General features: G+C 33.9%; 1 pseudogene; it reads left to right on the top strand.

Annotated features, from left to right (window-relative positions):
- The first annotated feature begins 3,517 nt into the window (after positions 1–3,517).
- Positions 3,518–9,228, top strand: LOC108662782 (UPF0481 protein At3g47200-like; annotated as a pseudogene).
- Positions 9,229–25,548: the final 16,320 nt, after the last annotated feature.

Below are 25,548 nucleotides of genomic sequence, written 5' to 3'. Positions count from 1 at the left end.
CCAATGTCAAAAGAGTAAAAAAATTGCACAAGAAAAGGAGGAAAACAAGTGGCCTTGTTAAGGGCATTATTGTAATTGCATGAGAAATTAGATAAGCTTTAACTATAAAGATCTCATCTCTTCCAGCAACTTTTACAATTCTCTAGCAACTTTTTCTTCCTCCTCCCATCTCACATTTCTCTCCTTTTCCATGAAAGTTTCTTTCAAGCTTCCATCACTCTCTCAAACTAACCTCAATTTTCGTGCTTTACACACCCTGTTGTAGGGTTTTTCCTAATCTTTTACTCCTTCACCTTAAACAAACCCTTAAATCTTTTTTCAATACTTTCTCTCACCAGCTGAACTTTGTAGAGAGAAAGAGAGAGAGAGAGAGAGAGAGAGAGAGAGAGAGAGATTTTTCATGATAGCTTGAGGATTCTTGGGAAAAAATTTCATTACAATCTTCCAAGGTGAGTGATGAATTAGGATTGGTTTTGAGTTGTTGATGATGGCTAGTAATTAGAGTTATGAGTTCTGCTATTTGCTAAATTGTTTATCTATTTCTAGTGTTACTAAAGCAGAGAAACGGAATAGCCAATCTATTGGTAATTGGAAGGTAGATAGGAAGGGCTATTGAAGCTTGATTTGGGAAACAACTTTTGGAGTGATATTAATGTAAATTGGATTGGCTGTGATGTTTTTGTGCATGGTAGGTTCCAACAAGGCCCCTCAGCCCCATTTGGACCATTAGGGAAGTTAGAGTCGATTAAAGGTTCAACAATTACCGGTGAGTGAACTTGCATTAAAAGGTTTTAGGATATACGCATATAAGTTTGATTGAATCCCCTCAAACATTTTATTTGGTTCTTTCTTCAAAACTTGCATAGGAACAAGCCCTTATAAAATGTTTTCATGTTATGAGATGGATAGTGTGATCAATTCATATGTTTCTGTATAATGTTGATATATATATATATATCTTAAATGGTACCATTGTGTGACAAATGCAACCGTGCATGTGTGGGGTGAGTTTGCACTTGCTAGTGATGACGGTGGTGAGGGAGGTGGATGGTGATACTACCCATGTGCACGATGTGGGGGGATGTACACGATGGCATTAATTGTGCACGATGTGGAGGGATGCACACGATGACTCCAGCTATGTGCACGATGTAGGGGGATGTACATGAGCTGGGTGAGATGGGTGTCCGGCTATGTGCACGATGTGGGGGGATGCACATGACCTGGGTGAGATGGGGTGGAATACGAATTGATATATGCTTAAGTATATGTACATGCAATAGAAAGATCATGATTATAATATGTGATTGTATGGAATGATGAATCTTGAAAATTTTCCAATTACTTGCAAATTGATTTTATTGTAGCGAGAAACATTTTGTTTATGCTGCCTTGCTTGGATGATTGCTGGAAATTTTCTCTTTTTCCAACTTCATGCTGAATATGGTTCCTTCATCATTAAATGATTTAATAACCAGGGGTTTAATGGAGGGATTTTAATAAGAACTTGAACTAAGTTGCATTATTTTCGAATAAGTTCATCATGATTATCAACTTTCCTTATTGTTGCTTGTTTCCTTCCTTTGTTCACTCACTGGGTTTATACTCACTGTTTTCAACTTTATGTTTTCAGGTCAAGAGGCAGCCAATAACTAGGTTGAGGTGTCCTCACAGATTCGTATCCTTGGTAGGTTCTTGGCATTCCATAGCCGTACCTTCACCTTGGTCACTCTGCTAGAAGCCCAGGGTCATTTTTGTTTGTAAATATGTATATGTGATATAAAGTACTAAGATGCATGCCTTAGACCATATATGTATATTTTGATTGGTAAGCCATCATGAGTGGCAATGGTTAATATTATTTTGGGTTAATATAAATGCAGTTTTGATTGCTATAGTTTATTAGTAAAGTACTTGAAGGTTAAAATTATGAGATGTAACTTTCAGAATAATTAATGGGATGATGAGAAGGATTACATAAATAGGCTTGCTTGGGCTTAGTAGACTATGTCTATTGAGTCCATGCACCGGTCACAGCTCAAAAATCAGATCATGACAAAGTTGGTATTAGAGCCCTAGGTTGTCTAGATCCTAGGACTTCCTTTTTGTTGGCCCAGTGGAGTGTCGAGTCTTTATGTGGAAACTTCGGTTGTCAAGTGTGAACTACGACACATTTTACAACCAAGGGACCACATAGATTCCCTATCTTAGAAATCACCTTTTTTCCTTAAGTATGATTAAAAATAATACTTAATAACAAGTGTTTGCTATTGTCTAGGTAAGAATACCGCCTAAGACACGAGCTGCCTCAAGACGGATGAGGGAGCAAGATACTTCTAATGAGATGATAGATAGGCAACGGGCATCCACCCTTAGAAGGCAAGGTAGACGTGGTAGGGCCATAAGGCCGATGAGGGTGGATACGTTTATGGGTAGGCGAGAGGAGGGACAGTCTTCGGGTGATATGGATAGACAACCAACTGGGGGCATTACCATCGAGGACTTAGTGGCAGGCCTGCAGGGAGTTAATCGGGTTATAGAAATGATGGCAGCCCGTATGGATGATATACAAAGAATAGTGGAGGGGAGACCTATAATACAAGAATCCCTTCATTCCCAAGGGCAGGCCGAACGCTAACATCTTGAGGTTAAGAAGGGTCATTTAGAGATTTCTCTTCCTAATTTGTCAAGCTTAAGCCTCCGTCATTTTCAAGGTCTGATGCATAGGAGAAACCCTAGATTTTCTTAGATAAAATGGAGAAAATTTGTAACGCCTTGGGATGTTCCAGTGTCTGATCAGTCGAGCTAGTCTCCTTCCTATTAGAAGACGTGATGCAATAGTGGTATAGCTCCTTATGTAGAGGCAAACCAACGAATGCAACACCGTTGACTTGGAGTGAGTTCAGTACAGCCTTCTTAGATCGATTTTTACCACTCAGTGTACGTAATGCTAGAGCTAGAGAGTTTGATGCTTTAGTCCAAACCTCGAGTATGACGATGTCAGATTATGACATAAAACTCACACGGTTGTCTCGATATGCGCCTTATTTAGTTTTTACAGAGGATATGAAGATTCAGGGATTTATGGATGGGCTAGTGGAGCCATTGTTTAAGGTTATGGCATATTGAGATTTCAATACCTACTCCGCAGTAGTGGATTGCACCAGTGGATTGAGATGAGGACCAGTGAGAGTAAGGTTGCAAGGGATAGAGCAAAAAATGCCAAGATAAAGGGTTATCAAGGTCGCGAGATTTTAACGGTGGTATTTCATCTTCTAACTATCAGGGCCCACAAAGGGACTCACGATTGCCTCAAAAGGAGAGTGACGTGACTAGTGTCAATATTGGACCAGGGTAGAAAACTTTTAATGGAGGAAGGCAGCAAGATTCTAGACAGGGTAGTCAAGTTATCCACCCTTGTGATACTTGTGGGAGACGACATAGTGAACGATGCTTACGTACTACGAGATTTTGTTATGGGTGTGGTCAATCTGGACATATTAGGAGGGATTGCTCGATGGCTCATCAATCCCAAGGTTCTGCTCGCAACTCCACCCAACCAACCTCATCTGCTCCTTCAGTAGCCACCTCATCTGATTGGGAGGCTAGTAGATTAAGAGGTAGAAGTGCTGTTACTTCCTTTTAGGGTAGGCCTTCTGGGTTAGGACGTCAAAGTTCCGTCGATAGAGGCCAAGCGAGTGTATATTCTTTAACACCCCAAGAGGCCTAGACATCCAATGTAGTGGTTTTAGGTACTCTTTCCGTTTGTAATATGGATGCTCAAGTATTGTTTGATCCTAGTGCCACCCATTCTTTTATTTCTCCATGTTTTGCACTTTCTTTAGGTAAGGATCGTGTTAGGAGAGAAGAACAATTGGTGGTGTCTACTCCTTTAAAGGAGGTATTTGTGGCAGAATGGGAATATGAATCCTGTGTACTTTGAGTCAAGGACAAAAACACATTGGTGAATCTAGTGGTGTTAGACACCTTAGACTTTGACGTGATCTTGGGAATGGATTGATTATCACCTTGCTATGCCAGTGTGGATTGTTATCATAAATTGGTTAGATTTGATTTTCTCGGTGAATCATCATTTAGTATTCAAGGGGATAGGAGTAATGCTCCAACCAATTTGATTTCATACTTTGCACAAATCTTGCCTGATTTCTTCTTTACCGAAATTAGACGAGGTAAAGAATTAAGGGGTCCAAAATCATTCTTTTCTGACTTCTTTCTCGCCCGTCATTAACAAAAGGAGTGCTAGCTATACTTTGTATCCTATTATATTAAGATTTATGCCATGCTTTCTTTTTTTGTTCATTTTTCATATTTTTATAGTTTTTAATGCTTTACTGATGGGTTGGGTTTTTTGGAGTTAAGTCGATTTTCTTAATTTCTACGACTATTATCCTGAATATGGGATACAAAAGCTACTACTTTGATTGGAAAATGGAGGAAACAGCCTCTTATGTGTATAAAAGATTTTAAAAAAAAAATCCTCAACCTGTTGCCTTGGCCTTCTGGTTAAAAACTTCAAGGAAAAAAAAAACAAAAGTAAACGAAGAAAGAAAGAACATTGGCCTGGGAAAGAAAAATCTACTTTGAGTCTTTAGCATCACTCTGTCCAAGAATTTTAGCAACCATACAAGCAAAATGCTTACAACATGTTGGTTAACAAAATGAAATACAAGAGAATAGAACATTTATTTATTTATTTTATTTTATTTTTTAAATAGTAATAATTTATAAATTATTTAAAATATTAATAACTTATAATTTAAACAAATATATGATTATTTTACTTTATTCTTTATTCTTTATTTTTACAATATTAAATATTAAAAATTTGTAATTAAAATTTTAATTTATTAAAGTATTAGTTTTTAATAATTTATAATTAAAATTATAAACTTTGTTACTTTTTTTCATTTTGATTTTTCTATTTTTTCTTCTCTATCGGTAGATCACCGGAGATGTGGATGGCCTAATGGACTGTTGATCTAGCACTTTTTGTGATTGGATCTGGTCACTACATAGCCAGATCGACAAAAATGTCAGATTTAGTGCTTGCTCAGTCGTAGTTGGCTATGGAGGCACTAGTGCCACCGTTGCCATTGCCACCCTCCACTATCCTTTGGTGGTGGAGGAAATTTAGGGAGAGATAAAGAGAGGCGGATCAAAAGAGAGAGAAAGAAAAAGAGAAAAATGAGAGAAAAAAAAACTTTTTATATGGTAGGGTTAGTAAATTCTTAAAATTAGCAAAGGTATTTTTCTTCAAAAAATTTTTTGACTCTATTCCGCAAAGGATGAAATAATTAAATACCAAAAGTGCCAATAATATTTGTTATGTGTTTTTAAGGAATAACCATTGCATACCATAAAGACAAACCAAAGAAAAAGAATAGATGTCACTTAAAATTAGGGGAATGCCAAACCAGCCCTTAGTATTTTAAGCAGCAACGTTGGATAATTATGGCTTATTGATTTTTTACAAAACCAGCTGTTCAGTGTCTTCAATATCAACTTATCATATGTGACTCCAACTCTATTTGATAATCAGTTTTAGATTTCAATGAAATTTTATCTCTTAAGAGTTTTTTTAATGACCTGTTAAAAGTTATTTAGTGGTTAAATTTAGAGTTACCTTTTGTTATCATTGGATTTTAAAATATAATCTTTATGTATTTTGGTTCATGGAATAGAATGCAATGAATAGGATATGTAATCTGTGAAAATAGAATAAAATAGAAATAGGATGGAAATTTTATTATGTAATTTAGTTGATGGGATGGAATAAGGTAGGAATTGATATTATGACTTATTGCAATGTTTGATTGGTCAAAATAATTTTGGAATAACAAAAGAATAGATGATAAAAAGATAAAAATACCCTTTAACATAATATATGATTATCTATTTTTATTTTATTTTATTTTTTAAATATTGATTAGTTATAATTTATTTAAAATATTAATAATTGATAATTTAAATATTAACATTTTTAAATATTAATATTTTGTTTATAATTTAAATATTATTATGATTAAAATATTAATAATTTAAATTAAATTTTAATATAAATTTCTTATAATATATAATTAAAAACTTAAAATTTTTATTATAATATATGATTATCTATTTTATTTTTAAAATATTAATAATTTATAATTTATTTAAAATATTTATAATTGATAATTTAAATATTAACATTTTAAAATATTAATATTTTATTTATAATTTAAATATTAATAATTTTAATTAATTTTACTTTTCAAAAAAATAATTTTAATTAATTTTAAAATTTAAAATATTAATTGTTTATAATATATAATTAAAAGCTTAAACTTTTTATTTTCAATTCTTTGTTTTCTTTTTTTTTATCTTCACTTATAAGGGACATTTTTATCTTATTTATTTTAGAAGCCATTCCCCACCAATGAAATAGTAAATACCACGAGGGTTGGGATGAGCTACCTATTTCTGCCTTTACACCTTTACAGAAATGTCTCCTCGCCAATAATCTATCTTATAACTTTTTTAAGCAGGTGAAGCCGTTTCCTAGGCCTAGTTTTAAAGCAGCTTTTGCTTACCCGGTAAACGAAAATGCCTATGAACTTTGTATTAAAATTTATTTTCTTGCATTTTAACTATTTGTGCTTTTGCATGTTTCCTACGTTTTCTCTTTCCCAGCAATGTATCTTACATATTTATCTTTCAAGCCTGAGGGTTTAAGAGGATGGTTTATAACATGAGCAATGGTCCTCGTGTATGGTAGGCAGTGTCTTACTCTCTTGTGTGGTCATTGTGTTCACTTTTCTTCTTTTCTCCTAGTATTTTAATGTATTATGGTGGGAGAGAGAAATGAATATGTTAGGAGAGATTCTGGCACAAGATGAATGAACGGTATAACTATGCTCTCTTTTTGGTGTCGACAACTAAGCAGTTGTATGATATTGATTATGTTGGCAGTTTATGATTGTTATTTTTTATCTTGTAATAATATTTAAATCATTGGCCTAGCAAAAACAAAATCTTACATTTACCTTAGACAGAAAAAAAAAAAAAGCTGCTAATTAATTATAGGGTACCTATCATCACAACTCCTCCAAGTTGGGTAAATGAAAAATTTGAAAATGCCTATGAAATTTATCTATGATCATGAAATTTAAATTAAGTATTTATGCCATCCATAAGATTTTCTATCCGCACAATCCATGTTCCACAATAGTAAATTTCACCAACGTCACCTCCATATTCTTTGTTATTATAAATTAGTTATATTCCAATTTTTTCCTCGGAGGATGGCTGGGTCTTACTTTTTGTCCATACACTCTTGTCCTGTTTTCTTTGGGTTTGCATATTGCTGTGATAAGTCTTATTTCTGATGGAATAAATATACATCGATCTTCTGCTTTTCAAAAAAAAATTATATTCCTATTTGAACACAGTACTTTTGGTAAGTTCAGATAAAAAATATGTTATCTGTAATCTTTTACACCTGTTTGTCATTTCCATTTACTCTTGTACTCAACTAAGCGTGGGTAACAAAAAATTTTCTTTTAATCAAGTACGTTATTAATTTTTCTCATGCATTTTAGCTAGTAGGGCTTGTGCATATGTCAAAATGTGCCTCCTTTTCCAACAAAGTATCTTATATATTTTTGCATAGGTGATACAAAAATCTCCGAGTTCTGCCTCTCTAGGGCTTGACGAAGAGGCCTATCTTTTGAAAGTGCCTCATCAACTACGGCAGGTAAATGAAAGTGCCTATGAACCACAACTAATTTCAATTGGTCCTTATCACCACGGTAAGCAGCACTTGATTGAGATGGAAGTGTACAAAAATCGTTGTTTACAAAAGATTCTTAAGAGAGAAAGCAAGCATAGATGTTACGAGGCAGTCGACTTTAAACGAGCTCGCAAATGGTATTCCCCATCCTTCTTGAATGATATTGAAGCTAAATTTCAAGAAATAATGCTAGTTGATGGTTGCTTTATTGTTGAGCTATTGAGGCAGATGGTAACAGGTGAATATGATGATCCTATTTTCAAAAAAAAGTGGGTCCAAAATGCCTTACTTGGCGACTTGTTGCTATTCGAAAATCAACTTCCTTTCTTTGTGTTAGTGGGCTTGTATCACGTGATCAAGGATCCAACAGATGGAAAAGATTTCGCTTGCCAGGCTTTTTCTGTTCTTTCTGATTTCTTGCCAGGGCCAGGGACGTGGAAAGAAAACCCTCCTACCATCAAAGATACCGACGATATCAAGGACCTACTAAGCTTACTACATGATAATTGGTCTCCTTCTCCTCAAGGAATAAGGCGCCATCAGGATTACTATAGAACAAAAGATGAAAAAGCAAAGGCAGGAGAAGAAGCAAGAGAAAAGGTGGCCTAGAAAAAAAATGGAAATTCACACCCTGTGCCGTAGAAAAGCCAAAAGAAAAAAAAATCCAAGGCGACGTAGAGAGCGGTGTGACTATCACATGCTGTGCAAGAGAAAAGGAAAATTTAAGAAAAGGCCTATTGGAATGGCAATCCTTACGTTGTGCAACAGAGCTGAAAGAAGCAGGAATCCAATTCATGAAAAGCACCGGAGAGAGCGGTGTGAACAGTTTGTTTCATATAAGCTTTACAGACGCGACAATGAAGATTCCAACCTTTGTGGTTAACGACGATACCGAGCGTCTCTTTCGTAACCTCATTGCCTATGAACTATATGAGGAAGGTTCAACTTATGTCATTGATTATGTCACGTTGATGGATAGCCTTATCAACTCAAGCAAGGATGTGCAATTGCTTCGTTTCAGTGAAGTAATCGAAAATATGTTGGGTGATGATGAAGCTGTTGCTAAAATGATTAACAAACTTCGTGACCATGTTATCTTATGCGGTGATACCTTTTATTATGAGGAGATATTTGTCGACGTGAAGAGGCATTGCTCAAGACGTTGGAACACATGGAAGGCGAAATTAAGGCATGATTATTTTAACAGTCCATGGGCACTCATCTCCTTTATTGCTGCTCTTCTCGCTATCCTCCTTACCATCGGACAGTTTATAACTGCACTCATTCCTCGTGTAAAATAATGGATTGCAGGCAGGCTTGACGCTTCGTGGTTGTAAAATATGGTAAACTAAAGCTCATGCGCTTCTTGCCTTTTAGTTGTTCTTGTTTTTGTCTCCTTATGTTTTTCTCATTGTTGTTAAGTTTAGCTATTTGGTTTAGTTACTTTCCCTTTGAGTTTGTCTCAGTTGTATTGTTCTCGTTATGTTTATGGTGATACATCTACTTTGTACTTTCTTCGTATATTCAATAAAGTCTTTTATTTGCCGAGCAACAAAAGAACAAAAACTATAGTTCATGGGTAAAATTGTTACACAATATAAATGGTTTATCATAAGGATGGTTGTATAAGTAATTGCTTAAATAAATGCTTGCCCTTAATTTGCAATTTAATTTCTAACTAGAGATAGAAATTACTCATTCCGTCTGATATATGTTATATTTGCATATTTTTAGTTGTTCTAAATTAATATCTTATTTGGAAAAGTAAAAGAAAAAAAAGAAAGATCGTTCTTACTTTTCCTTATTAGCCTTAACTATAACTATTCACTTTTTTTTTTGTCAAGATAAGTTGTGAAAGAAAATTCATAATCAATGAAGTCAAAAATCCAACTTTAAATTCTTTAAATTTTGTGTAAAGTTAAAATTAAAGACAAATATGAAACGGAAGAATTATAATCTTCTCGAAATTCAGAACTTCTTTTTGAAAGGAAGGGGAGTTGCAAATTTTTTTATGTGTTAAAATTAAATTAAATTTTGTGTACATTATGTGTTGGATCTTTGAATATTTAAAAAAAAGTTTAAATTTTATTAGGATAATCTTAAAATGTAGCTTTTCAAGGCATGTGTTAATAATAGGTCCGGTCATATTTTTTTACAAGAATCTCAACTACTGCCAACATTCTCGTACACTAAATTAATTCTTATTAACACTCTTAACCGAAGATTTCTTTTCTACAAACAAAAACTAAACAAAACTTTTGATAAATTGCAAGCTATTTTGTATCCCACCCTAAGTAAGAGCCCAAGAATGTAATTGTCTTTTTCGTAAATTTTGTATATTCATGTAAATTGCTTGTATAGTCAGAAGTAATGGATTGTAATAAATCTAAATTGTGGTATGATACCATGAATGATAAAATAAATTCTATGGTGAATAATCAAGTCTGGGATATTGTAAAGTTATCTAATGGGTCGAAGGCCATTGGTTGTAAATGGATTTTCAAAACTAAGAAAACTCATTAGGCAACATTGAGAGATACAAAGCAAGACTTGTTGCTAAAAGATTCACAAAAAAGGAAGAAATTGACTATCAAGAGACCTTTTCTCCTATGTCTGGAAATGGTTCTTTCTGTATTATCATATCATTGGTTACCCATTCTGACTTAGAATTACATCAAATGGATGTGAAAACGGCATTCCTCAATGGAGATTTAGAGGAAGAGGTACACATGAAACAACCTGAAAGGTTTATTTCTGATCATGGTGAATATTTGGTTTGCAAGCTTAAGAAGTCTATATATGGACTTAACCAGGCCTCTTGTTAGTGGTACTTAAAATTCCATAATGTAATTACTTCTTTTGGTTTTGTAGAGAGTGTTATGGATCAATGTATATACCATAAGGTTAGTGGGAGTAAAATCATCTTTTTGGTTTTATATGTGGACGATATTTTACTTGCAACCAATGATTTGGGGTTGTTGCATAAGGTAAAACAATTTCTCTCCGAACATTTTGATATGAAAGATATGGGTGAGGCATCTTATGTCATTGGCATTAAGATTCATAGGGTCAGATCTCAGGGCCTTTTGGGATTGTCTCACGAAGCCTATATCAATAAAGTTTTTAAGAGATTTTGGATGAAAGATTGTTCACTCAATGTTGCACCCATTGTGAAGGGTGATAGGTTTAGCTTGAAACAATGTTCCAAAAATGATCTTGAAAGGGAAGGGATGAAAAATATTCCATATGCTTCAGTTGTTGGGAGCCTAATGTATGGTTAGATTTGTATTAGACTAAACATTACATTTGCAGTTGGAATGTTGTGAAGTTATCAAAGCAACCAAGGATTAGACCATTGGAAAGCTGTAAATAAGGTCATGAGATACCTTCAAGGAACAAAAGATTTCATACTTACATATAGTCTTTCCAATAATCTAGAGGTAGTTGGATACTCAGATTCAAATTTGCTGGTTGTGTTGACTTTCGTAAATCAATATTTGGATAAATCTTTATATTTGTTGGAAAAGTTATATCTTGGAGAAGTACAATGCAATCTCTAATTGTTACTTCTATCACGAAAGTAGAGTTTGTTTCTTGTTTTGAGGTGACATCACAATATATTTGGTTGAAGAGTTTCATTTATGGGCTTCAAGTTGTTGAGTCTATCTTGAAGCCATTAGAGTTGTATTGATACAATTCATCAACTATGTTCTTTGCTAAGAATAATAAGAGTGAAAGTAGAAGTAAACATTGACATTAAATACTTAGTTGTTAGAAAGCACATAAAAGCAAATAAAGTGCTCACTGAGCATATTCACACTAAGCTAATGATTGCAAATCCTCTAACAAAGGGCATGCCATCAAAGTTGTTTAAGGATCATGTTTTACAAATGGAACTTTGTTATGTCTTTTTTTTTTATAATTAGGGAAGGGGGGATTCGAACCCTGCTTTTTAGGCAAGGGGATTATGCCGCAACCAATGAGACAGATGCTTGGGTGCATCTTGTCACATATCGTTTGAATTAAGATGTTAGCATATTTTATTGTGAAACTTTGAATTTTTAATTGTTTTCTCTTTTCAAATTGAGAATAACAATTACCTTTGAGAACCTCGAATAAACATTTGAGGTTTATTCATAAAATTATATACCACATATTGAGCTTTTTGCAAAAAATGATTTTTGCATTGTAATACATGGAAGGTAATACTTGTTTTTAAAGGACTTACAGCCATGATTCTTGTAATTTATTCTTTTTGTTTTAAGCATTTGGGTAATTAAACTAATTTATTGTGTAGATATTAAAATAACAAATGTTTGGATCAAGTGGGAGAATGTTGGAATTCTAGATTTGATTTAAATTTAAAATTCAAATATGGTTCTATCACGTATTTGTTATTATCTAGCAAAAATTTATTTTTCACATTTAAGTATATGACAATATTAGTTTAAGTGATATAGATAAAATCTATTTTAAATTCTAAATAAAGATATCCCTTAAAGTTTGGGAGATATTAGATTTCCTTGATGGGAGGAAGTCTATAAATATATATCTTATGATGTACCAAAAAAAATAATAGATATCTTATGACTTCCTTGACACAACCAATTCATTAACCATGTATCTATCGTAGTGAATTACACTGGCTCAGAAGATCTCATAAAAAAAGTTTTTTATTTTATTAATTAGAAGTTAGTATCAATTTCTATTTATTTCCATTGTTATATTATTTGTAAATATGTTTGAGTAAGATTTAACATGTACATGTACATGTAGTTCGAGAATTTTATAAGTAGGGTCGGGAAGAATTTAAAGCAGATACTTCATTTATAACCCAACCAAAACAAATAAAGTTCCCACTCAACGATAACCAAAAAATAGTAAAAAGTCTTATTCTTAATTCTTTACTTCTATAACGAAACTATGGAGGACATGGAAACAAGGTCGACAAAATTTTTTGTGATTCCTCCGATGGAAGAGGAGAGAGGAGATACTTTACGTCAATCTTCCCAGTTTCCTTTATCATCTCTAATGGAAGATTAGGTAAATAATTAAGGTCCAAAATATCTCTTTTCTGACTTGTTTCTCACCCCCTATAGACAAGGGGTTGCTATGGGTTTTATCCTATTATATTAAGATTTATGCCATGCTTTTTTTTCTCTTCTTGTTTTTTTCATATATATTTTTCATTCTTTTGTATTTTTTTAATGCTTTTGTGATGGATTTGAGTTGTTAAATAATATTATTTTCCTCAAACAAAGCCCAATTCATTAATAATAAATAATTAAGTACAAGAAAGCCTCAGAGTTCAAATTATTTGAATTGTGAAAGAATAAAGTATCTACCTGAAAGCACCACCCAGTGGGGTACATACATCCACTATAATAAACAAAAGTTCCTGAGCAACAGAAAGCCATTTGTAACAAAATAACATTAGTAGCAACGAAAATGAAGATATACAAGCACATCATGCATCCTTTTCAAAATCTATGGGAGCATCGGGGAAAATAATGTTGGTGTATTTTCAAAATCAAAGGTTATGTCACATAATGAAAATGAAAACCTATCTTAGCTCAAAGGTTATGCCATATAAAGTGACATAGTGTGACTATTGGATTATAGGCAGATTTTCATGTGAATGGTTATGTCTCTTGGTAAAATGACGTCAAAAAGTTATGAGACAAATTGAAAAAACACCATAGCTCAAAAGTTTAAATATGAAAAGTTATTGTTTCAAATTATAACTCAAAGATTATGTTTTACAGAATGAATAGTTGTCCTTTCATAAGATGATGATTGAAACAATACCTTTATCCAAAAGTTGTGTCTGGCAAAATGTGAAGATATCTTTGGGACAAAATGGTGCCTTAATGAAAGGGTTGTGTCCTTGAAGAAAAGACACTTGCAAGCCTATATAGAGGTTTGTTACCAACCATTTTTGACACATCAAATCAAAAACAAAACAAGAGCAGAAAAATCAAGAGCAAGAAAAGTGTTATGTTCTATTAACATAAACACTTAAGTTACCATCAACTATAAAAGTATCCAAATTCCTATAATCTACTTACTGCATAAAGTAGGCTCTAAGACCAAACAACTTTGCAAACCCTCAGGTGTATCTAGTGGTTTACTCTAATAAAGTGCAAGATGAAGTTAGACGTTGGCTTCATTGTATCCCAAAGACTATTCACATTATTCCCTTTTGCATATCTAATGGTGGGGGGGGGGGGAATAAGTCTTAAAGATAACGTCTATTGAAAGGCTCGCCTTGAAGTCAATTTTCCCGATTCCTTGAGTTCCATCTAAACCCCATTGGCACCAACAAAGAATGTACAAGAAACAAACAGAAATAGTGCAGAAAAAAAGCTCCACCGTGCACAACTTCTCTCCTCCATGACCAGTGGCATACCATGTGACTTGTTTCACCAGCATGTTATAAATTAACTTCTCTCTAAATTTGTTTGTAGGAATCATCTCCAATCAACTCCTGTATATTTGTTTTATGACTTTCTATAATTATGTTATAATAGTCTTTCTATAATAAAAATTTAAAAAGAAACAAAAATTGTATTGCAGCCACTTCATTTATAACCCAACCAAAACCCCATTGAACTCCAACCATTCCTTCCATGAACTAAAGAGAGCAACGAGGGAACAACTCTTTCACTCAACGACAATTTAGTAAAAAAAATTTTCTTCTTAATTCTTTGCTTCTATAGTGAAGCAATGGAGCAGATGGAGGACAACGGAAACAAGGCCAACATAATTTCTTCTCGGACTCATTTCTTATCGAATCCATCAAAAGAGGAGGGAGGAGATGTTGTAATTCAATCTTCCCAGATTCATTTATCATCTCCAGTGGAAGACCAAGTCCAGGTATAGAATTAAGGTCCAAAATCTTTCTTTCATGACTTCTTTCTCACCCCCCATAAATGAAAGGAGTGCTATCTATGTATAGTTATTACTTTTTATCCTATCATTTATCCTATCATATCATGATTTATGCGATTGCTTTCTTTTCTTGTCTTTGTTTTCATTTTTCACATTCTTTATACTTTTTAATGCTTTTTTGATGCGTTTGGTTAATTTGTTGGAGTTAAATCTGATTGTCTTATTATTTTCTATGAATATTGCACTCGGGCGCATAGCTCTTTTCTTGGATATCAATAGATACAGAAGCTAATATTTTGATTGGAAAATGGAAGAACAACCTTTTTTGCGTATAAGAGACAAAAAAAAAAAAAACAACAACAAAAATCCTCAACATGTGGCTTTGTAAATTTGTAAATCATTAAATATTTTTAGCTCGATAACATAAATTTTAATTTTTAATTTTCATAAAAATTATATTTATTTTAACTTAATTGACTTTTTATGTTAAATCTCACACATTTACATTAATATTCTAATAATGTTTATTCCACCTTTATAATTTTTCATTAATTCTTATAAGTTTACGTCAAGGTTTTTCAATTGTTCATTTTCACTGTAATTATTGTTATCTTTATTATTATTCATTTATAAATTAAAATTTGTAAACTATTAAACACTTTTCCGTCGATAATATAAATTTAGATTTATAATTTTTTTTAAAATTATATTTATTTCAACTTAATTGTCTTGTTACATTAAATCTGACTTTTATAATTTTTTACATTAATTCATACAAGTTAATTTACGTCAAGATTTTTCAGTCGCTAATATCCACTATAATTATTTTATTCTTATCATTATTCATTTTTAAATTAAAATTTATAAACCATTAAATACTTTTATCTTGATAATATAAATATAAATATGTTTAATTTTCACAAAAAATACATTTGTTTTGATTTAATTGGTTTTTTTAGTATTATACAATTTTATTGGTGAGAACCATAACTAATTTAACTAGGAATTTTATGCGTACAAAAATAAAGCATCAACAAAAATTTAATACAATATAAATAACCCCTAGCTCCTATCTCCTGACAACAGCATCCTTTGCCAGAGAATCAACAGTACTATTTGCTGATCTTAACACATGACATATCTCCCAATTCTTAATTCTTCTCTTGAGATGGTCGATAAGCAAAGCTTGTGATATGAAATTCCAAAGAGCAAATTGAGGCTGATTAACCCATTTGACGTCATAGCAGAATCACTTTCAATAAGAAAAAAAATGAGAATAAACCCATTTAGAAGCCACGAAAATAAGAGATGCTTTCTTAATAGCTAGGAACTCAGCTCCATTAGCATCACCAATCCTTGTTGCCTTTGAAAAAGTAATAAGCATCCTTCCCTTGAAATCTCTAAGCACTCCACCAATTCTTGACAACATTAAATTTAAGTTGACCCTTTGACATTTTTTTGCGTTTTCTTTTCTTTGATAGATAAATTCACTAATTTGAGATAAATTCATTAAATTTGGAAATCTGAAAATATTCAACACCAAAAATTGATCTTCCTTCCACTTAGCTCTAACCCACCAAGTTATTCTAATTTTAATCAAATCAAAAAATTGTAAGCTATCCCAACTTTTAGCATTGAAAATGATGTCATTCGCTTTTGCATGTTTCCTATAGTTTCTCCTTCCCTGCAATGTATCTTACATTTATCTTTTAAGTCTGAGTGGCCAAGGGGATGGTTTTATGTCCTAAGCAATGGTTCTAGTATGTGGTAGGAAGTGTCTTACTATCTTGTGTGTTCTTTATGTTTGGGTGTCTTTCTTTCTCCTAGTATGTGAATGTTTTATGGCAGGAGGGATTGAACACTAGTGGTTCACTATTATAATGTGAGAGGGACAAATCACTAGCTTAAAAGAGATTATGGTAGAAGATGGATGAAAGTTATAACTATGCTCTGGTTTTGGTGTTGACAACTAAGTAGTTGTATGACACTGCTTATGTTTGCCGTTTATGATTGTTCATTTTTGAACTCAGTAATAATATTTAAATCATTGGCCTAGCAAAAGCAAAAAAGAAAAAAGTTACATTGATCTTGGACAGGTGAAGCCATGGTCGCAGCCACTGCTAGAAGAGTGGAAAAAGGAGCTGGCCATTGAGTTGTACTCGATGTCATTGCAGTTGCTAGCTTCTGCCATACCTCCTGCTATTCAGGTAAATGAAAATTTTAAAAATGTCTAGGAAATTTACTTGTAATCATGAAATTAAGTGTTTAGATTAGCCCATCTCATTGTAAAAAATAGTTAATTAAGGTCAAGTATAAGGCTTTCTGTCCACCAAATGTGATACTGTGCAATCCACGTTCAATATTCCTAGACATGCCTCACTTTAATTGACGATTAAAAACAAAAAATTGTCATCATTTTTAACAATATTTAAATATTTAAATTACAATATATATTAATTATCAGTTACCTTGTCTTTTAGGGGCTTTTTTAATAAAATTATATTAAAAATTGTTTTGGGACAAGGCGGGCCATTAGTTTATTACATTCGACTGAAGACTTAATTAGTTAACTTCCCTTGAATAGTGGTTGCGACAATATTAAACTTCTAATGAAAAGTATGAATCTATAATCTCTTACACCTGTCTGTCATTTGCCACTCACTCTTTTGCTCAGCTGAGCATGAGGTAAAGAAAGCTTTCTAAAACTTTCTTTTTCTAACGCATTTTAGCTGGTATGGCTTTTGCATATATCGAAATGTGTCTCCTTTTCAACAAAGTATCTTACATATTTTTGCATTGTTGATACAAGAATCTCCATGTCCAGGACTCAACGACAAGGCTTATCTTTTGAAAGTACCTCATCATATGCGGCAAGTAAATGAAAGTGCCTATGAACCCCAACTAATTTCAATTGGTTCATATTACCATGGTGCCAATTAGTAGCACTTGAAAGAGATGGAAGTGTACAAAACTCAGTGTTTACAAAAGATTCTTGAGAGAAAAGGTGAGCAAAGCAAGGATAGATGTGTGAAGGCCATGAACTTAGAACGAGCTCGCAGATGGTATTCCCCATCCTTATCAAATGATATTGAAGATAAATTTGGAAGAATGATACTACTTGATTGGTGCTTTATTGTTGAGCTATTGAGTGGGAAGATACCAGGTGATGATCTTTTTTTCAAACTAAAGTGGGTCCTAAATGCCTTATATCATGACTTGTTGCCATTTGAAAATCAACTTCCTTTCTTTGTGTTACTGGGCTTGTATCACATGATCAAGGATCCAACAGATGGCAAGATTTCACTTGCTATGCATTTTCCATCTCTTTTGATTTCTTGCCAGGGAAGAAAACCCTCCTACCATCAATGATGCCGAAAATATCAAGCACCTACTAAGCTTAGTGCATGATAATTAGTCTCCTTTTCCTCATGGAATAAGGCGCCATCAAGACTACCATAGAACCAAAAAGGAAAAAGAAAAGGTAGGAGAAGAAGGCGGTCTAGAAAAGCCAAAAGAAAAGAAATTCCACGATGACGAAAAGAGCGGTGTGACTAAAGGCGCCGACCACAACTCTTTCAAAAAGAAATTGGTATGCTGTTCAAGAGAAAAGGAAAATTTAAGAAAAGGCCTAGTGGAGTGGCAATCCTTACGTTGTGCAATAGAGTTAGAAGAAGTAAGAATCCAATTCATGAATAGCTTCGAAGAGAGCGATGTGAAGAGTTTGTTTGATATAAGCTTTACAGAGGCGACAATGAAGATTCCAACCTTTGTGGTTGAACACTATACCAAGTGTCTCTTTCGTAACCTTATTGCCTATGAACTATATGAGGAAGGTTCAACTTATGTCATTGATTATGTGACGTTGATGGATAACCTTATTAACTCAGTCAAGGATGTGCAATCGCTTCGTTTCCATGGAATTCTCAAAAATATTGGGTAATGATGGAGCTATTGGTCAAGGCGACACCTTTTACTATGAGGAGATATTTGTTGACCTGAAGAGGCATTGTGCAAGACGTTGGAACACATGGAAGGCGAAATTAAAGCAGGATTATTTTAATAGTCCCTGGGCATCCGTCTCTTTTTCTGCTGCTTTTCTCGTTATCCTTCTTACCATTGGACAATTTATAATTGGAGACATTCCTTTTGTAGAATAACTGCAGTCATGCGCTTCTTGCCTTTTAATTGTTATTGTTTTTGTCTTTTAATGTTTATCTTATTGTTGTTAAGCTTAGCTATTTGGTTTAGTTACTTTGAGTTTGTTTTACATGTATTGTTTGTTGGTCCCGAATAAATGTGCTAGAGGGGAGGTGAATAGCACTTTTTGGCTTTCACTAAACTTGATTTCCAATTGGAGGCAAATTGAAGGTCAATGATGAGAAATTTGACTCAAGATGAAGGAATGATTTAAGAAAGAATGAAAATAAAAAATAAAACAGAGCAGATAATACACAAAGATTTATAGTGGTTTGGTAAAAAACCTACATCCACTACCTTGATTGTTCAACCAAGGATTTTGCAAGCCAAATAACTATAAACGGTGGAATTCCCAAGCTCCCACCAAGCTTTTACAATGGCTTTTCTCCTACTCAGCCGTAACCTTTAACAATGGTTTTTCTCGGGATCAACCAAAACCCAAAACTAACTTTTCCTAGGCTGAGTTATAACCTATACACCCAATCAAGCTAACCCAAGCTTGATCAATCCCCTTAGAGTAACTCGTACACTCTAAGTAATCAAGGAGAATAGAAATAAAGAAGTGCATATGATCACTAACCTTATCTGAATGATACAAGATGAAGTGCTTAACTCTATTACAAAGATTGAAGTGAAGTCCAGAAAGTATGTAGAGAGTTTTTGCTATTTTTGAGTTCTTTTGATCTTGGAAGCATCTAATCTTATTCTTAGCTGTTGAGGGTGTCTTATATACTTGAAAAACCAACTTTGATGGATGTTTGATAGTTTTTGACCATTGGGAAATAGTTTGGAGTTAGTTCTAGCCGTTAATCTGACTTCTAGTATTCAAATTCAAGTCTTCAAATAGAATGCTTTTAGTTGACTAACATGCTTCTTAGTAGATTAAGTCGTCTCTATCTCTGAACCCAGTTTTTGGCAATAAGCTCTTAGTCGACTAACTATGCTTCTTAGTCGATTAAGTCGTCTCTGTCTCTGAACCGACCATCTCCATTTTTAAGTTTTAATTGACTAACTCCCTTGGTTATCCGATTAAGAGGCTTCTATTTTGTGGCTCAATTGTAGCGTCTCATTCTTATGGGTTTTAACATTTGCTTTTTAGTGATTAATTCATTTTTGACATACATTTTCATCTTGTACACTCAAGTAGTATGGTTAGATATAAATGAGTGGGAATGTTTTATTATCATCGAAAACTAATGAAGCCAACAATCTCCCCCTTTTTGATGATGACAAAACATTCATTGATTAACAGCACAGTGTTTATTAATTCATTTTTGTTTTGCACAAAATGAGGACTTTTTCCCCCTAAATGTGTGCTCCCCCTTAATGTCTGCATGATTTTATTATTCAATTCATCAAGTTTTTATCTATCTCTTAAAGAAAATGACAGGTATAGATTTTGACATTTAACAGAATATTTTTGTACAACCTTACAGAACAATCAACTATAGGTGACAGAAATATCCTTCACTATCATCAGCATATTTTCTACAAATAATATCCATTGCAAAAATAAATGCCATTAACCATCCAACAGAAATATTATATATCATGAAAGCATAACCAACATCCATTTTCATTTTAAAAATAGATTCCATTCACAATTCAACAGAACAACCATAAAAATAAGTTATCAGCATCCAATTTTCAACCATCAGCCTACAAAATAACAAAAACAGCCCAATATCATCAAAGTCAGATTTAGATTCCTAAATTACCCCTAAATCACTTCTACTTTCTCCCTAAAATTCTTCTACTTTTTATCTCCCCTAAGCTTTCTATCATATTTCTCCTTTTTTTTTGTCATCAGCAAAACAAGGGTGATGCACCAGTTTAGGAGGAATCAGAGGGGGTAGACTCATCAGTTCCAAGGTGGACATTGAGGGGTTTAGAAGATGGTATAGGTGATGATCTTTGTGGTGATGAGTCAAAAGAAGATGTGCTTGAAACATGGAGTGGATCCTGAATAGAAGGCTTGACTAAAGGTTTGGCTTTGTTAGCTAATTTGGAAGACTTTCTCCTCTTGAGGAACTTGGTCTTTATTGCCATAGTCTTTTTGCCTTTTCCAGTCAGCTTAGGTTTATTTTGTGCAGATGCAACAGGTTTCCATTATTCTTTACCAGTTTGTTCACTCTTCCCTGTGGTATGAATTGATTCAGGGGATGCTTTGCAGATGCTGGTTTCTCTACTCTGCTCTTGGCTGCTTCTTTTTTAGCTTATTCTTCCCTTACCATCTAGTGAAAAACATCCATGATTAGAATTTCCTCAGAGTTTGTAGGGGATGGTTTATCTATTTGTGCTTCATCATGCTGTGGAGAATTGTCATTAAACAATCCTACCACTTCTGTGTTATCACTGCCTTCTTTTTCGATTTCAGGTTCAAGGGTAGGTGATTTTCTTGATGGACTAGATTTTGGTTCATCACTTTCAACTTGAAAAGTAGGGCTTTTAGTAGCTTGTCTTGTTGGTGCTGGACTTTGTGTTGCAGAAGTGTCTTCAGTTGCAGGACTAAAAGGTGATTTTCCTTTTTCTTTCATCACATTTTCCAACTCTTCCAACTTTTCTTCAATTTTCTGTATCCTTGCAAACTAGTCAGTGAGTTTCCCATCAATTCTCATTAACAAATTCAGAATCATTTCTTTTGAAATCTGGAAGGAAACTACATGAGTAGGGATGGAATGCTCATCCCTTGGAGTAATTTTGGAGGTCTTGACAAACTTTTCTCCTTCTAGCTTGTATCCCATTTTTGGCATACTTCCTAGATAGACTGCTTGATCCCTGCTTTTAACTTGGTCCATTTCATATCTGGAACTCCATATCTCTTTGTTCTTCACCAAAAAGGTGATTATGTTTCCATAAAGCAAATTCACCTTGTCAACTTGACATGTTCCTTTTATTCTTTCTATCATGAATCTACCTAAATTAAGGGGAGTAGCATTAAAGGCATGCTCCATCAGCCACATGTCTTGAAGGCTTATGTAGCTCAAGCTATCACTTCTTCCATGAATTGTTAAGGCAATGAAATAATGCAAGATCCTAATATGAGAGCTTTTAATGAAACTAGCACATATTTTTTATGAATATCTTTCCTTTTTCCTTATGATTACTTCCCATAGAGATGAGGGATCATAATCTTCAGGGATTTCATATTCTCCTTCTTCACACTCAACTTTAAGCAGACTTCCCAAATCTGTGGTAGTGACCACAAACTCCTTTCCATTCTGGAACACATTTAGACCATCATCAACAAAATCCTCAGGTTTTTCAGGTTCATTTTTGTCACGACCCAAATTCTAGGCTATGACCGGCGCATGGACCCAATGGACGTAGTCCACTAAGCCCAAACAAGCCTATTAATCTGACGTGTTCATCATTCCATCATAACTGCTAAGTCATATTTCATAACGTAGAATCAAAATAAAACTACACATTACCATCTCATATTGGCATACCAAACAAGTGTATATACATTGTCTACAACATGTATCTTAACAATTTACATTAGGTTCGTCTATACACAACAAAATAATATTCAACTTCCAGCGGAGGGACTCGGACGAATGTACAGCTACTGAATGCCGAGACACCTACCAAAAATGGATACAATTCTACAAGGACACCTCGTCCTAGTTATCGGCTGCCTCGTGATCTGAAAACATGAAGTTAAAAACGGTGAGTATAAACCCCACATGAGAAAAATCACTTATTGAAAGGAGTCCATGCAACAAAGGATTTGGAGAGTGAAAACTTTAATAGCATTCATGCGAATCAAGTCAATAAACGACGGGTCCTCATTGCAGTGGAAAGGCATTGTCGCTGCAGCTATAATGAATATTTGCTGCAGCGACACTTGATTTAAATTATGAACTAACCGAGGGTTTCTTGACTAGCCGAGGGTTTCTCACCAAACCTCCTCATTTTAAACTTAACTCATTTAATCCTTAATATTGGAAGTCCATACTCCGATATGGTAGCAAAGAAGTGAAAGATAGGGCAGCAATTGGACAAGATAGGAGACCAAAACATAAAGTTTTTAGCTTGAATCTTGCTGCAGCGAAAATGTGACCCAGAAATAGAATGTTTCTCGCTGCAGTGAAATTGTAACCCAAAAACAGAAAGTTTCTCGCTGCAATGAGAATGAATTTCGCTGTAGCGAGAAGCTACTGTGTCATTCTCGTTGCAGCGAAAATGCATCCTCGCTGCAGCGAGTTTTTGGCCAGCCTACCCCTTCAAAACCCTAGGGTTTCTCACTGCAGCGAGAATCAGAACATCCAGAAAAAAGGTTCCCTTTTCCCCTAAAACAAAGCCATCCTGCTAAATAACAAAAACAACATGTAACACATGCAAACTCCCAAATTTCAACAAATTAAATGCTCACATTTTTGCATTTACAACCATATACCATATATGTATATATATATAGATATCAATCATCATATACACCCTCCCATCATCATCATCTCATATGCAACGACTTATGCGCACTCCCACTCGCACATTGCCGGGTCAGCAACGACTTATGTGCACTCCCACTCGCACATAGCCAAGTCAGCAACGACTTATGTGCACTCCTACTCTCACATAACTGGGTCCACATTAACATACAAAGAAGTACCCAATGCATATCATGCTTACTATCATATTTTGATAACACATAGCATATTGTATAGCACATTTCCACAATATAAAATCACTTCACCAAAGGTTTGTTCCCAAGGCACATTTTCAAAGTCAAGTTAGATAAAATCATTCACATTCCCCAAAACAAGTTTGAAATGCAAGTCCACTCACCAATTGATTGTAGAGCCTTTAGATGACTCCAATTCCCTTAATTGTCCAAATGAGATGATGGGGTTTCCTTAGAACCTAAGATCACATTAGCATAAGCAATAGGGCAATTTACACACTATGAACTCTAAAAGCTATCTCTTAGCTAGTTTTCAATTGCCACATTAAATGGCTATCTATGTTCACTATCTTAATCACTAAAAAAGTAATGAACATACTTAACATTAAAACAGCTCATAATCCCAATTACTAGCCATTTTCTACAGCTTAAAACCGAGCTTAGTTCATCACTCACCCTTGGGTTTCTTTGTAGTTGAATTCCTTTCCAATAGCTTCCAAATAAGTGGGGTAATTATCTTTTTCTCTTTCTAGAACGCCCAACTAGTGAGAGAAAGTATGGAAATAAACTTTACCAAGGGTTTTGAAGTGAGAGAGTGAAAGAATACTAGGGTTCTAGTTAAAAGGGCTCAAAAGTATAAAAACTAGAGCTAAAGAGAGAAAATTTTGCAAGCTACATATTAAGCTTCCATGGAAGTTTTGAAAAAACGTGAGAGAGAAGAAGAAGAAGACAAGCTGCTTGAAAAATGGGAGAAGAAGTTGTTGGAAGAAAGTATTTATAGGCCAAACTTATCCATTCCCTTAAAATGACCAAATTGCCCTTCCACCAATTAACTTACTCTCCACCAATCTTTTTGTTCTTTTGACACTAGGACAAGGTCCATAATGGTCTAAACATACTCAGGTTCATGAAAACATAAAATTTAACTCGAGGTGAAAAATAACCATTTTGCCCCTACTATGCAAATCATCGAAATTTTAGTTTCCTTTCCATTTTACCTCTAATTTCACCATCCATTTATGCCTTAGGCCTACTTAGACCATAATATTGTTTAAAAATCTTACTTTTATGGGCTTACTAAGGAAATGATGAAATTACCCATGATCAGGTATATCGTGTATACTTCCTTTTACGAGTCTATAAAGGTCAAGGTCTAATAATTTTCATCTAATGCAATGCTAGCATAGAATTCCTTCACAAAGGTAGCACTATAGGTTATGTTCTTAAAAATGCTCAATTTTTTCAATTTTATCTCTTCAAAATAATATGATAAACCCTCTTTAATTTTTGAAACCTTATTAAAGCTGTCCTAGTCAATATATTTCCCACATGAAATGGGTGCATTCTCTATCTTCCCAAATCTATCCTCATGAGTTTTATTTCTAAATTTGGTGGATGGAGGATTACCTTTTCTGATGGATTTTTCTTTTTTTTTCTTTTGCACTAATTTCTATTCTTTCTCTTTTTGTTTCTTCCCAGTTTTCTCTATCACTGAAGTTGACTCATCCTTCTTCCTCTTCTTTTGGATTTTGGATGGTGGACTTTCTTTCATGGGTCATTTTCTTTTCTTCATTTCCAAAACATTACTAGGTAATGTGGATTTGGCCATCGATTTTGAGTAGTTTCAGACTTAGGGTTTTGAGAGTTTGAGAGGAAAGGGGTTTTGGTTTTGAGAGGTATGGCTTCTGATGTGAGAGAATAAGGGGAGAGGGTGAGAAGTTAATAATTGTTTTTCTTTTTTAAAAATCATCAAACTCCCTTTTTTAAATGCTGTTAGTTACCCCTATTTTCAAAATTAAAAAATTTACCTCTCTTTTTATTTTTAGTTTAACGATTTTTCTTTTTCTCTTTCACTAGGTGTGCTTGTCCTTTTTCCTTAAATTTTATCATTTTTATTTTAGTTTCTTAACTAACTAAGTTTTGCACTTATCAAACTAAGTCTATTAACAAAAAGAGACAAAATGCTTTTAGTTGGTTAAGCGATTCTCTTGATCAACTAAGTACCTACTGTCTTATGAATGAAAAGCTCACAAATTTTCCTAAA

This window comes from Theobroma cacao, chromosome 7 (genome assembly GCF_053813885.1).
Source record: "Theobroma cacao isolate CCN51 chromosome 7, ASM5381388v1, whole genome shotgun sequence".
Lineage (NCBI taxonomy): Eukaryota > Viridiplantae > Streptophyta > Magnoliopsida > Malvales > Malvaceae > Theobroma > Theobroma cacao.
This window is presented reverse-complemented; position numbering and strand designations above follow the sequence as displayed.